Below are 15754 nucleotides of genomic sequence, written 5' to 3'. Positions count from 1 at the left end.
GTTAGGCTTCGCCCGCGGCAAAGCGTAAAGTCCATCTAATTACGCTATCAAAATCACCGTGCGCTACCGTCATGGCCGACACTATACTGGTGATGGTCGTTGTCGGAGGTAGTAGTGATGGGGAGAAGTACCACATGGCCAGCCGGCACCGCTCCTTGATTAATAGCAGCCCCCAGATTTATCCCGTGTATACAGTAGTTTTTGCGTCACGAACGAATTCCCATTTCTTCTCGAACTGGCAATACACAATAGCGCGATCGGTTTTAATGTCAGCGGTCCAGCCGACTTGCCGTCTCATCTGGCCAGATTCATATCCAGATTATCTCCGGAAACAATTGTCTAGTAAGACACCTACTTTGTATGGGCTTCACTAGTAGCGGGCAGATACTAACTTGGTACATACTCAACCGTGTAGTCCACACAACGGCACAAAACCTGAGCTTGTGCTTTAAAATACTTGCCACAGCATAGTGCTTCATTGTATTTTGAGGAAGCTGAAGTAAAATGAAGTATCCATCTAGTCAGTAGAGTCTTCTACAAAGTTGAGTTTTTTGGTCATGCTCTAATAGTTTGCAGAAGTATGTAGATGATAAATGCGGAGGAAGATTTAATTATTACTAAATGCTAATATCGATTTTAAAAACAAAGTATCATTAGAAATCATAAACGAATATTCATACATACTCGTAATACTAATTTGTATCTGTTTGCGTACAATTTCTTGATGTTATGCTATAGCAAATGTGGTTAAGATTAGATGTTACGGTTAATGCAAAATACAAAATCTTGATGATTTACTGAAGCCGAGGGTTTAAAAAAACTCAGATACACCCTAGGTGGCTTTTATTAATGTAATATATCTCTAGCCCATTTTAGAGTGTCCTAAGGGCAAGGTATACTCTCTCGATAGTACGTACATATGTGGCATGCTGTGCCATTCATTATAGTAGTTTAATTATGTAAGGGGTAGCTAAACGCTAATTGACATTGAGTAGTTAGCACCTTGGCCAACAATAGCTGAGCGATCAAAAAAAATTCAGCTCCTAAGTATAAAAGTATGATTGATGTACTTTTTCATTAGTACTCATCTCAATAATGATCAGCTATAAATCGCTTATATAATCTACAACAAAAACAGCAGCTCATTTTCGTATTCAGTGATTTCTTCGAATACATACCGAGCATACTCTTTCACAGAATCATTGCATTTTTTTGTTATAATCTTCCAATGCTTTGGTGATCCAAATAAGTTTGAGCTCCCCCCATTGTCATAGCTAACTTAGACCTAATTCACATGTAAAGAAATATCTAATTCTTATTAGCAAAAAAGTTGCCTAAACGTTTGATATTGCACGGTTGCTAGTCAAACAACATGCGATACTGCTTACCCATATTTTCCATAGCTTAGCAATGCACTTCAACGGGACTGGTTTTTACTAGTAACCAGCCAATTGCTTACAAGTACAGGCTTTGACGCATGAGGGAATCAATGCAAGCAGTATAGAACTCTTCTGTATCCAATTTTGGACCTCACGTAGAATGGAAGCCATATGCAAAGGCAAAGACTTAAGCGAGAAGCCACTGTCCTACCGCTGTACGCGTTGGGCCAAAGAGACCTAAACACTCGTCATAAACGCAAGTTGAGTGGTTGAGTGAAGTGCGCTGTTCGACCTACACATCTTTGGGGCACGGGCTTTCTATTTAAGAAGGCCCTTCACTTCCATACTCCCTGAACTTCCTCTTCAGTCAAGTTCCCTACACACTCGTTTCCGCCTACCAGTCAGTTGCTGGCTTCCAGCACTTCTTCGCGGGCCGGTTCCACTTCGTCCAGTCGCGCAATCGATAAAACCTGATTAAAGAAACGACCCTGTTTCGTCTGTGGTTGGTATACGAGCATATGGCTAGCTTTACTGCGCTAACCTGTGGTGCTTAGTCCTCGCTAACTTACGTACAGGTACAGATCCCTCGTCAGCCAAATGTTTTCCAAAGGCGCTAGACCTAACCGTCCTCATCACCCGTTCTACATACCTTTTGGAGCTGCCTAAATGATTATATTAGCAGGACCTTCGGGAACTAAGTGAGCAGAACGCTTGACTGAGGCTGACGTAGAGTACAGCATGCCGCATGCTATACGATGACCAGCGGTCGGTTTTGCGCCACGAATCAATTTGCCTGTCCGTACGTTTGCCGGTCGCTTTTGCTGTCTTTTGCTAGTGACGTCGATTACGCAGGGCCGTTGAACATTGGTGAGCGGAGCAGCAATAAAGGTCGCTCTTGTTGTCGTTACTGTCATCGTCGTTTTTATGCTAGAAACCGTTTTGGTAGCGGAATTGGGCAAAAACAAGGGCAACTACGCGTGATGACAAATCTAATAAGGCCTTTACCGATCAGGAAGGTTAAGTGTAGTATCTGTGGATGCAACTCTGACCAGGGAGTAAACAGCAAGCAGACCAGACCTGATTTGCCTAACCTCACTTTAATTATAGCCAGCATTATATGGTGTGAACATTTTGTCACTTCGGCTGTTTAGCTTTCAAGACACAAAATGAGAATGGTATAACAGGACGAAGTCATTTGCTCGCCAGATATGAAAAACACAAAAGATAATTTGTGTACGCACACGCACAAACAGAAATCGAGACAATTTTTTTAAGCTTAGCTACCGCGTAAAAATCGTTCGAATTAAAAAACTGCCTAATCGCAACTTAATCGATAACTTACGTTTATTCAACTCACATCAAGTAGAGGTCAGCTATCTTTCAACTCAGATTATGTTCAATGAACAGCGTATACGTAAATAACATTTGAAATGTTCATTATCGACAATAAAAAGATTTGCTAGAATACTTGAGAACTTCCGTTGGCGCTATTTGTAGGATAGCCGATATTTGCTCGCAAACAATTGTTTGCTGTGCCTTTAATGCAATTTTTCCCTTTGACTCTTCGATTGACAATCCTTTGTGCACCATACATAGCGGTAAGCCTGCCACGACAAATTCGCCAGTACTGATGCAAGCTTATGCGTTACGGCGCTGTCCTTTTATTCCATTTGCTTACTGGTTTTATGCGCATTTTAAACACGAGGATCCATTTACAGTATTCTATTCAACTCCGCAGGCCGGCAAGCCATCTATTCGTTACCCGCACACGTCGATCTTAAAGCGAGCCTCCCCTTTCGGAGTGCACAGGATCCTGGATTCATACGACTTTAACGATTATTTATTTTCAAGTGGCTTCCTTTGCCACATTGCGGCGTGAGCACTCGTTGCTATCGCAACACACCCAAGAAAACCTGTTCCGGCCACTCTAGCTAGTAGACCCTATTATTGAAGAATCACCAGTGTGCTGCATACGAACTAGTCCCTAACGTGCACGTTAACGAGTGTTTACGCTTTTCCGTGATCATTCGCTTCCTTGCATGATGATGTTGCCTTCATTCCTGTAGACGAACTCATCAGACCCGTGCTTAATTCTCACGTTGGTAAGTTACTCGTTTCTCGCACAATCATGTTTATGCGCTACTTGAGATCGACTGTTACAATGGATCGTCCAATATTGTCTCACTTTCTCTAACACTTTGACAGCCATATTTGCCATCCTGAGATAGGTCACCGCACGAGTTACCTTCGTCGTTTTCACGACAAAAGATACCTCGTAAAGAGAACGATTCAGTTTTAGTCAATATCCAGAGCTGAACGCTCACATGGAGCAACGCTACCACTGACTTCAACCTTCCCACTTCGTCGTTTGCCAATAACCGAGTGACCGCGTAACCCGGTTTTAGGGTCTAAGGTAAAAAAAAATGCTCCAAGTTATGTGATCGTAGATCCCCAACACGACGAAACAACCGAACCCTCCATACAGTGGATCATCACAGGTCTGTATGGGCCTACTGCCGGGAAGGTCACTCTTGGTAGAGTGGGCCACAACTCTTTAAGGCGCTGCATTTAATGCATCTACCTTCGAACTACTGCCGCCCTTCTGGTTTTATTCTTTTTTGGTTTTTTCGTGAACCCAATTCCAGCCTCCTGTGGGCACAACCTTTGAATTGAAATTTGATCCCGTATATTCGTTACTCGTTGCCCTTGCCGCACATTTTCTGCGTGCCCCCTGCTCTGACCACCAATTGCCAACTAATACCGGCATTTATTTTTCGCCTTCACAAACGACTTCAACCACTCCTCCAAGGGCAACCAAAACGTTTCACATTGAAGATGCTAAACTTAATGTATATACCCACCCCGGACGATTGCTTAATTGTTTAATAAATTTTGTCTTCTTTTACTGATTTCTCGGACAGTTCATCGGCCATTTAATATGCGCTGTCGCATGTATCAGCTTTAATATAGCGTCACAACCTGCTTTATCCAGGGACTCTCCAGCCGGGCGTTCGAATGCAAACGCCTTTTAAATTACTCACTATCCAGTGGGGTACTTCTGCAACACTATATATATATATATGCTCAGATAAGTGTAAAATTTAGACCAAAAATACGACTATCTGACGAGAACGACTATCAAAGACGGTACGCGTTGCTAACGCGCATGCATAGCCTATACGCCGTCATACAGTCCCCAGCTGCACAGAGCCGTGTACCGCTTCATGGTGCCTCCGTGCAGAACAGACGCCTCAATAAGACTATCACATACGCGATACCATCGTGGTGGCAGATCTACCCAGTCAGGCAGACAGCTTTCATCCTGCTGAAGTGTAATAAGTCTCTACAAGGACGATGCTTCAGCACTGTCACTGCTACTACCCCCAACACCGACCCCTTCGACGTGGTCGCCACGGCAACTGCGGTTTGTTTCCTATAACAATGTAAATTTGTTATGCATGATCAGATCCGAAGATGTATATCTTTTTTCTTCTCTCAGGAACATTTTCACAGAACGACACCAGTGGCATCAGCAGCACGACCTCTCCATAGCGTCTCTTCAATTCTACAATATCTATGCATTATTCAAGTCGTTGGTTGTAGTCGTATCATTCTGAGTTCGTTTGGTCGCTTTATCTTTCTACCTCTATTCCTTCTTTCCGTTGTTTTCTGTGTTGTGTTGGCTAGCGCCTTTGGCCTTTTTTCAGGTCGTGCTTCTAGACGTACGGCAGCGACTAGAACAACAAACGACGGTAGCAGCAACGGCGACACCAATCACCATACTCTCGACTATCCGTTTTCTAATTCTCATCTACGTCAGAAAAGTGTCCTACACCCACTGGTTGTCCCTACAATCGACGACGCACGGGTGTTAGTGTCTGTATGCCTGTGGAGAACCAGCTGCCGCCTCCCGTGCCGCCATCGCCAGATATATAATACGATACAGGCCTAGGTGTCCCTCTTTTCTTTTGTTCCAGTCTACCGTTACCCCACTATCTTTCTTGCTAGTCTGTAACAAATGCTGTATGTCTGAATATGGATTTAATAGCAACGTTCTAAAGTTATCCCACATAAATCAGGAAAACGTAGGCTAGTTTACTAGGATTCTATACAACTGGTACTACAAGAATAACGATTGTCACATGATGCACTTTGAACATGTTCGGTATCTGGGTTACTCTTCTAGTGCTGTCGATTTGGAGATTTGAAAAAGGTGTGCCTCTTTTATTCAACAATGCTAACAGCTGAAACGGCTTTAAATTTGTAATGTCGGTATCGTTAGCCATGATCAGCAAGTTCCTAAATTACATCGTCAGCGGCAGATATGCAAAAGTAGACCTGAAGGGATACTGCAGCAAAAAGGGGTCGAATCAACGAAAGGCAGCAGCGTAAAATAATGTCTGGGGGGCAGTAAAAGGTCAAAGAAGGCTCGATAAATATAGAAAACAGGGAAAAGGCGAGAAAGAAAGGGGGAGTAAAGACAAAAAACAACTAGTCTTCGCAGAAAAAGTCGCACAAGGTTCAGTCATCCTATGGCAAGTTAGGAGGATTAAGCGGTGAAAGTTCCCAATCAAGACACTCCGTTACCATGTAGAACCAGGCTGGACAAATGCTGCCGCCGCCGACGAATACAAACGTAACGAGCACTAGTCAAAGCGACGAACTCACCGGAGGCTTTCAATCCTTCCATTAGTGTTTTTCGTTGCAGCGCATCTTTTTTCCGTCCCTTCTGAAGGTCTCCTCGTTGACGAAAGCTTCTCCTCTTTTTGCTTCGCTCTTTAGGGTTCAGAGAATCAAGGCAAGGATGAAGATAACGCGGGAGCGCGAGACACAGGCGATGATATTTGCGTGTCACCCGTTTTGATGCCTGTGGCAACAGGGACGACAAACCACTATCGGCGATCTGTCGGCCGCCGACGCTAGTAATGGCAGCTTGCCGAATGGCGGAGTGCTATTGTCCCTCTCACGGTTGCTAGACCCTAATTCTTGTTTAGCTTTGTGACAAATGGCGCCAGATAACTATTGGTGGAGCTTTCATAGTTAGCATGTAGCGATGTAGTCTGTTTCGTCAAGAAATGTCGCACTCACAACAGTAACTGCTTTTTTGCTTCCTAATTATGTTTACCGCTATATTATTTCAATAATGAGGCTACTGCTGACGATGAAACTTGCCCGACCGACTATCGGGGGATAGCTAACTGAGAAAAATGGTGAAAACACTTTGGCAGAAAGAGCACGGAAGACATCAAGAGCAGCAGAACCCAAACTCCGTACTTCACCAAAGATTACTAGACTTCTCACCCGCATCCTTCACCTCTGCTGCATACCCTCGTCGAGTGTACATAATTAGCAGTATAATTATATTCATTTACCGTCTCGGCTGGAGTGACAGCGGTGGAGTGCTTACGTTACACGCGTTCGTAAATCTATATTGGTTTTCTAGCAGATTTCATTTACTCGAACAGTTCTGTTGAAAACATATTTCTCATAGAAGATGAATAGTGTTTTATCGAACTAGAAAAATGTTCTGTTTGAAATTATGAGTAAACAAATTGTAAGTAAACGATTTTATTTGGTTAGCTTATGGAGAAAATTCGCTGACCATTACGAGTTGTTCACTGAAGGTCTAGTTAGATTGCTCCAAAGATCAGGTAAAACACAAAGCGACTATAATTTAGTAAACGTAGGACAAATGCGAGGCGTTATTATTCGATTTCTATAGAAAACATATATAACGAAAACATGAATAAAATCTAAATGGGTGTTCTAATAGCTATTAATAGATTCGGTCTATATCGGTTCTCTCACTACTGTGTTTGTGTCCTAGAGATAATAGATTCAACTCCCACGCCCTTGCTGGAATACAATGTAATGTAAAATATACATGCCACCAATACATATACGCGGTGCACGTACGTGCAATATTGTTTTCGACGGCTTTTACTACTCATAAATAATTCAAAGTTCACTTAGTTATTCCGCTAAAATCTCTATACTTACGTACTTAGCCAATCAGGATACTTTCTATGTATTTCGCTGTTTACTATGACATTCTTCTACTTTTCTACATTTTAGCGGATGCCCGTGCCATTGTAGCCCGCGATTTGGATGGTAAACACAACCATGTAAAATGGATGTCCTCGGTGAAGTGTTCGACTTCGGTAGATTAAAGTTGTATGGATGACTGTCTCACCTGAAATCATTGAAAAGGAAGATCACTCGATAAGGTATACGTATCATATATATAATTTTTGCACGGTTATAAACATTCTGCCGTGACCTATCTATAGTGGCATCTTTTTTGTATCTCTTTTATCGGCCTTTAAAGTGGCCTTTTTGCCGGTAACGGACCGTCTACGGATAAATCCGACTAAGACAAGTTGTTGCCCTCCGAGAAAAATAATCCCTTCTAATCAGTCCGTCAATTAAGTGGCCAGGGCTCCTGTCTCTAGCTAAATGATATTTTGGTAAAACCGTTCGAATAATGCCGAGCGGTTGACTAAATTTGTGTGCAATTGATGCCATTATCGATCTGCGTCTGTTTCGTGCACAGATAGTGCTGCAAACGAAACACAACGCCAGCATATTATATATATATAAGTTGTGACCAGCAAATTATCCCCTTGAAACAGAGAGCTTAGATGCGTGCTAGAAAGTAGTACAAATGTAGTAAAATATAGAAGCTTGTCGTCGATCAGCAGTTTGACATCGGAGTTTTCGTGTCTTGAAAACGTGAATCAATCAAATCAAGACATCTTATCGATGTTTTACCGTACGCTTACAATTAAATACTGGTGGGTTTATTAGAGGACTAGGTATACCTTTACACGCCTAGAACCTATCTGTCCGCAGATGTGAATACTAATACTGTTCCTAGTGTTACCATTGAAATAATCTGTTTTCGTAGCAAAATTATGCAGCTTCTCAATGTATTGCCAGTCGTTCGTTAATTGCAACGTAACAAAATTGAACTCGGGTCGCCGTCAGCTTCTTTAAGTTATTGCAGCGGTGATATTTGCGCAAGCGTTTTGCCCTGAGGCCATTTCGTCTTTGCCCGCTTCGCGAGACGTGAATCTTAGAAATTTCCTGCCGAGTCAGATCGACTCCATTTCGTCAAGGAGAGTGCAAAGCTAACAGACGTGAGTGAAGACTACCGACCGAAAGCGAAAGTCGAAAATACCTAAGCAAGCTCTGTGCAACGAGAATGATGTTGATGCTCGTTCCCAAAAAATGCATCAGTCAAAAGATACCAGTTGAATAATGCGTGTTCCTTTAGCGCAGTACACGCTATATAGGTAGAACTGGCAACTTTGGTCAGTTCCTTTATTTTGACAAGTTGATTTGAAACACCGAGTGTACTAGGTAGGTAGAAAGCTCAGCTTTCTAAAGTTAACAAACTAATTTTTCACTCCCTCGTTATCCCCGGCATGCGTCCGCCTTGCAGAAGATATTGCCTGGGGATGTTTGTCTTAATTCCCTTTCAGAACTGCTTCAAAAGTACCTGTCGTTAAATCTTTCGTTGGTCATGTATCGTGATTATGTCACCGTAAAAGAAATACACTTTCGATAAGTTTTTAGGTATGCAAATTGAACGATTCTTCTTCCTCTACCTTTGTGGAACAGCAGAAGAAAACATGTACCTTTAACATCTACAGATCATGGCAATTGATAAGTGTTGCTAAGGACGGTATGGCTAAGTTAATTGTGACAAAACTGTCATAACAGTCACCTGGATTTCCTATGCGTCTTTAGGGCTCAGCTAATAGCGTTCATGTGCCGATACGAGGCGTGCTGTTACATTGCTAACAGTCGTAGAGATCGATTGCACGTCCTGCGGCAACCTCAAGTATTGCAATTGGGATGGTCATCAGTTCAGTGGGTCCAATTTTATTCTAAATAGCGAGCAAGGCATGACTGCAACAAGGACTGACGCGTTCGCAGCGATCAAATGAATCTTTGTTTTTATTTGCGCATTTTCTTGTTAATCCATTGCTTCAATGAGCTCTCATAGGAACAGCCTGCTAAGGCGATGTGTAAGTAGATTATTAACTAGACGATTACTTGTATCCAGATTGTCTGCGATGCTAGTTCTCTAACGTATGTAATGATGTGTACAATGAGAACTGTTTCTTTGTTCTTGCGAGAACGTCGAGTCCAGCCATCGTTTGCTACAATCCGATCAAGACCTAAATAAAATCTGACACGATTACACTTTAAATTATTGTGCCCGAGCGCTTAGCGCTAGATAACGTCCGCGTAACAAAGCCCTAAGCGATGCAAAAGCATGGAGACTTCAAAGTTACGCAAAGCAGACAGGGCGGGACGGCGTAGGTGAACGACTTCGTGTCGTTCCTTCTGCCACGATGGCACAAATCGACACAGTTACTGTAGTTAGCAACGGCAGGAACGACAACGGTATTCTGGTTATGAAGTTGTTCCTCCGATCCCTACCAACCTGCTGGCGCCGTTCAATCCCATTAAAATCTCCATGCATTATTAGACGAAGATATCTATGCTGTCTTGGCAGTAGCAGTGCGTATTTTTGGTAATTTATCTATCCATTTAGAAAGGCGTGGACGGCGTAAGGGCAGGGCAGTAAGGGTAACTGTTCATTTAGAAATAACAATCCTTTTAGCAAAATGAATATTCATCAGGAGTATGCACGCACCGCCACAGGCACATACACACAAACAGTCACTCTTTTGCTGGCGCGCTCGCAGACCTTCAGAGAATAGCAGTACTCTATGCAGAACTCATGACACCTTTCCAGCTCCACCGTACGACTATTGAGTGATAATATATACAAATGGTTGGTGGCAATAATTTATTTATTATACTATTTGCAAACAGTTTGCAAAAAAGTACCGGGTTTTTCATTATATCTACAGGCAAACTCAGTGTAGTAGTAGTAGTAGTAGTAAAATTAGGTATTATCTAGCAAAATAATGAGTCAACATTCACCGTGTCGTTGAGCCCAACCATATTGTTGGGTACATTTGTACTTTAAGCTGGTTTAGCAATAAAAAAATAACAACCAACCGTAGCATCTGCGAAAATCGTCGAAACATCGAAACGACCTTGCATGCCCATTCGATTGCTATCATTAGCGACTTTTAGACTTTCAAACGTTATATCGGAGAGCTTTCTTAAGGGGGTAAACTGTCAGTGCAGTACTTTCCAGTCAATGTCGGCTTCTTAGAACAGAAGCGGCAGCTGTCTTACGCAGACGCAGCCGGCGGATGGATATGTTTGACAGCTGATGGGAAATCAATGAAAACGACAGGCGAAGATCGACTATATCGAAAGGCACACTGAGGAAACTTCTATTTATTTCCGTCCCGCGGCCATGAGTTGAGAAATCGATGGTTAGACTGCCGGAAGGCTGGCAGTCATACCTACAGCTTATGCTCCTGTTTTCGTATCTCCCAGGTCCTAAACCTCTCTCGGACCGTTGCGCAACAAAACGTATTTATCGAGGGGTATTTCGACGATTCTGGTGCAAAATGTTCCCTGGCCACTTCCCGACCTCGCTTATTTATAGACCGTTGACGCAGTTTCAAAGGCTTGGTCTATCCGTAATACCTCTTAATCTCCCAGCAGCTATCACGCATTTCAAATCAGTTACCCTCGACGAATTGGATTTTCCCGCACCCCTCCATATGTCCTGTATATGAGAGATTTGAATCGATTGAATCAATGCATGTATTATATTAGAAATATATGTGAACAAGCTAAAAATGTTATATGCATAGACCAGTATAGAAGCCGATATAAAATAAATGTTACGCTGAGCAGCACCATTTTTTTGTTTGCTACTGTTAATTAAGATAACGACTTCGTAGGCATTTCCGTAGCCGTCGCTTTAGTGGGCTCGCTATTTATCTTCCACTATGGTCCGAGGCAGAATAATAGATTACCGAGCACGGACAGCGTGCTTTTTCTGAGCACAAATATTTTGCGTACTTTGTAATTAAGGCATCGATTGAAGGCTGTGTTAGCCATTGTCCGTATAGTCTATTATTTTAAACTTCCACGTCAGATTTATCCGACAAACATAAGTGTTACAATGCGACCTTGCCGAGCTAGTCAAACAAATTTTCAACTTTAAACTGGCGTAAAGGCCAGTGTTGTTGTTGAAATCGTCTCGCTAGGACGTCGTCGTCGCAATGCTCGATGTGATATTAAGGATTACTTATTATTAATAAGTAGTTCGCATTTTGAGGGCTTATAGCTTCTGCTGGCCTGCTTCACGTCAATACTTGCGTTAGTACTAAAATGAAGTTACTATTACGGGAAAGTCGTTTGTGTACTCACTGTCAATTTCCATCTCCAAATGGTTAAACTTTCGGCCCATTTAGGGTTTGCCGGGTAGACGACAACCAGTCATTGTAATATTCCAGCAATCCCTGCGTTCGGCTTTCGATATAACACTCATTGTTGTTCTAGCAGACTGGTGTCCCACAATAGCGCCTAGCAACATCCGGAATATTGAATGTCGGTCATATTAACAATTACATGATATTGCTTTCGACACAGGAATCTACGAGGGGGTGCAACGGGTTTGGGAACTGATGGTCAAGACGATTGAACGTGACGTGTGCCACTCATTTAGTTGGATGCAATATCCAATTATTCGAGATTGTCCATATAGTGGGCGATTCGCTATACTTAGATAGGCTAGTAGGTTTACTGGTGTTTGATTTAAGTCAGAAAAGCTACACTCGCTTTCTTCAGTAGCGGCGCCTGGGAACACGTAAAATATTGGGTCTAACCCAGACAATATTACGTATCAATTCTGTTTCTATCGCAAAATATTGATGTATGTGTAATATTCGAGGGTAGCAGCGAGCTGAGGAAAGGAGACATGGTGTCATCGTTCGCCGGAATAACTCAGTATCCTTTTCGATCCTTCGGCAAAAAATGGTTAACCAGTTTTAGAGCCATAAGCACGCGTATGCGAGGTTGAAGGACATGGATGATGTCATAGTAAATAGAATTGTATAATGAGCCCATGTCAAATGTATCATGCGGCAGTGACATCGAAGCGTCCGAAATGAAGGTCATTAGCATGTTTTTCTTGCTGGCAGTGACCATATATTAAGGTAAGCCAAGTCCAAGTTCAACATGCTTAATACAACATTCTACTGTAACAAAATTGGGTACATTATTTGACGATTAGTCGCTAAATAATCGATCACCATTTTCACTTTAAGGCAGGACCGAGCAAATCGTTGTTGATTTCTTAGGCAACTGGTTGGAAAGTACATTCCAGGCAGCGCGGTTGATGTGGGATGGTGTACGTGTGCGTCTACTACGACTGACTATGCACATGAACCCTAGAACACTCTCAGATTTGTAGAGAAACAAATGCATCTACATTGTTTATAAACCAGAAGTCTGATCTGGTCAGTGTCGTGCAACGTCATGCAACGTAGCAGTAGCATCGCTGTGGTCGCTGCAGGCGCAATGCTGCAAATGGTCCAAGCGCTTCCTTGAACCTAAAGTTTCGTAGCATAAAAGCGTCCCTGAGGACGAGAGCCGCGCTTCCGGAGCTACGTCACGGCGCGCCAGGCAAGTCCAAGCAGGGCACGCTGTGAACGCCAGAAACACCTTGAAATCAAAAGGTGCTAGTGGTCTTGCCTGCCTTCTGCATTATCCGCATACGGATCTACAGCGTGTCACAGAGAGATGAACGTGGTTAGAATACTAGAACGGCATCGCTCAGAAGTCTCGACAAGACGAAGCAGTTGGTAGGTAGTGGTCGTAATGGCATTTGGAAACGTGGCGGTCCCTGCGGCTCACGTGGAAGATAGGGAAAAACGGCGTTATTGCCGATAGCGACCGCCGCTTGTCCATCCTTACGGTTATATTACGGTGCAGAAAGTGCAGCAGGTGCGACACAAGCTTGGGTTGATCGCCGGTCAGCCGCTGTTGGACACTGTTCGAGCAACGCGAATAATAGCATGGGTAACCTTAGACCTATGCTATGACCAAGTCATATCAAGGATTAACACCGCAGAGCGAAGGATACACTCGTCTTTTGTGTGCGCAATAAGTATCGAGACAGGTCAAGGATGAACGAATGCTGCGTATCTCATCACCCAGTAAAGCGACAGATGCAAACGACTTTCATTTAGCAGCCAGGAAGGGTCTGATCGAAACTGGGCGCGGGTTTAATTGACGCGCATTACCTGCTTTATCCGCATGTCATCATTTGAAGCCAGCAGCAGACCGACAGCCAGCATTTTCTTGTCAAATAGGTTAAAAAGTAATACAAGGTAAAAGCTACTTGGCCAGTTATTAAAGGACACCTGCTTGAATAGGGTATGTCTATTCAGCTCGTGTAATATTACCTAGTAAAGAAACTTGCTTGTGATCGCTTTGCAGCTTACTTGAATTGATTTGAATGGAAGTTGTATTATTAGAAGGTTATGAAAACTTATATATAATATAATGAGATGAATAATCAACTTCTTTCATAGGCATTATGACTGTGTCATATAAATTTACAATATTGTCATTCGCCGTACTTATGCTGTAGCTCAGCTATAGTTTAAGTCGACAAACGCACCGCTTAATGGGTAATAAACGAGCGTAATATCTGCTTTATGAACTATTTGTGGGGCGTTTTCTGCAAAGCTAAGATGAGACGCTTGACAACAGCAAAAATAAAAGGTCAAAAGTATTTCTTTTATGCGCTCATAGCCATGTATAAAACAATTCAAAGTTAGCTCCACAGCCTCTAACTCCCTAAAACATTTCAAACTAAGTGTTTTGAACTGATGTGAGATACATGTAAGCAAACGAGTTGTCGGGTTAGGGACGAAAAGCGGGGGATAGGGGAAAAACGCTTCCTGGTCTCTTTTCCTGCTGTACTTTGGCGGCAAGGAGCCCGCCCGTTGTTGCGCCACAAGAACTTATAATGGTTGTCAGCAAAAGCGATACGGGAAGCAGCGACGTATGGATGGAAAAAGACACCAAACGAAAGCGAAAGAAGGAAAGGTCTCTAATCCTATGGATGAAAAGATCTCATAGCACAACAATGCCAGTGAACGTCGATTTTGCGCTTTAAAGCCGTCTTCACGGCCGCTGATGTCGAGGACGCCGCCAAGGCATGCTCTGGCATTCAGTGCATCATTCAGTTGAAGTAGAAACAGATACGCCCGTGCTGACTCATCTGCTACGGAGTGATCGCCGACTTCTAGCGGCGCAATACTACTACCACTAGAGCTTCTACTAACGGGACCTTACGGACTGGCACCTGTGCTTTCCAGGGCCAGTACTACGAATTGCTCGATGGTTGCGCCCAATGCACCCTACCCGGCGACCAAGAAACCTCCGACGTTTTACTTCGGCTTTACGATGCGCGTTTCGCGCTCTTGGCTCGTACAATATTCAGAGACAGTTAAGCTGTTCATCGCACTTCTGCCGCATCTTTTCCCACACCCCACATTGTATTACTGATGGTGAGACGGTGCTGTTGACGTTGCCTATTTCTCTGAGAACAGATCCGTTTTCTCGACGACCCTTATGTTGATATTGGCTTTTATTCCTTGCGGTAGCAATGAAAATCGTTGAACATAAACAACGTGTGGCAGAAAACGACGAACTTGAAAGGACAGCTGAGAAAACCCATGACGCCACGCCAGATGCCTGATCGCCCTACCTTTCGGTTGGTAAAGTGGTAGCTACAAGCGAAAAGCTAAATCGCGTGTCACTGCTCATAGCACCCCCAGCTCCCTCTTCTTACAGCAGTTAGTTTCTTCTCTTCGGTGAGAAACAATACCGCATTCCTCAGGGGGAATCGGTGAATGTTGCAAAAAAGGGAAGGTACTGGAACGTTTTCGTTCAGATCGTACGCCGGTTTGCGGACACCCCCCGAAAAAAGGTCTATAAGCACACCACGCACAGAATTCACCAGTTCTCCCAGCAGTTTGCCCTTTGTATCCCTGTCTGATACGGCGGTGTGGACTAGTGGAGGATGGCCGATCCCTCAGTGTGTTGTTGTCAATGTAAGAGCAACAGCTTTGCATGCAAGCTTCCCTAAAGGCGAACGAGCGAACTATTTCCCGTGTAGTTCGCTTTTCACGGCAGGCGGCCTTGGCGACGCCTGGTAAGACTGTCTTGCCTGTCGATTCCACGAAACGCCTGCTGGAGAAAAAGGCGACTGTCGACCGGTCCGAACCCGCGAGCTCGCTGGCGGGCAGGCGGGTTTTGTTACCTTGTTGGATTCCGTGCGCAATGGACGCACGCAGCGAATGAACAAGAAGCACTATGACGAAGACAAAATGCAACCAGGGTATCCATGGATGGCGACACAGGAGGCAATAAACAAGCTTTGCTCGTTTGCCACCGCATTTCTCTACCTCTGTTTT

General features: G+C 43.6%; 1 protein-coding gene and 1 long non-coding RNA gene across 5 annotated transcripts in view; one reads left to right on the top strand and one right to left on the bottom strand.

Annotated features, from left to right (window-relative positions):
* The window catches only part of LOC147758840 (uncharacterized), a 36048-nt gene extending 28442 nt beyond the window's left edge, over positions 1 to 7606 (top strand). The window contains exon 2 of the long non-coding RNA XR_015319611.1: positions 7455 to 7606. This is a non-coding gene — a long non-coding RNA (uncharacterized LOC147758840). The remainder of the gene's footprint in view (positions 1 to 7454) is intronic.
* The window catches only part of LOC111243309 (fat-like cadherin-related tumor suppressor homolog), a 420575-nt gene that overhangs the window by 282310 nt on the left and 122511 nt on the right, over positions 1 to 15754 (bottom strand). For 3 of the 4 annotated variants that reach the window (XM_086978170.1, XM_086978169.1, XM_022788654.2), the window contains exon 1: positions 7380 to 7505. The exons of the other annotated variant lie outside the window; for it this stretch is intronic. The gene's annotated coding sequence lies outside the window, so the exon portion shown is untranslated. Of the gene's footprint in view, positions 1 to 7379; positions 7506 to 15754 lie in introns of those variants that run through there. 4 annotated transcript variants of the gene reach the window in all.

The sequence above is a fragment of the Varroa destructor genome, unplaced genomic scaffold (genome assembly GCF_002443255.2).
Source record: "Varroa destructor unplaced genomic scaffold, Vdes_3.0 BEIS01000001.1, whole genome shotgun sequence".
In the NCBI taxonomy this organism is placed as follows: domain Eukaryota; kingdom Metazoa; phylum Arthropoda; class Arachnida; order Mesostigmata; family Varroidae; genus Varroa; species Varroa destructor.
This window is presented reverse-complemented; position numbering and strand designations above follow the sequence as displayed.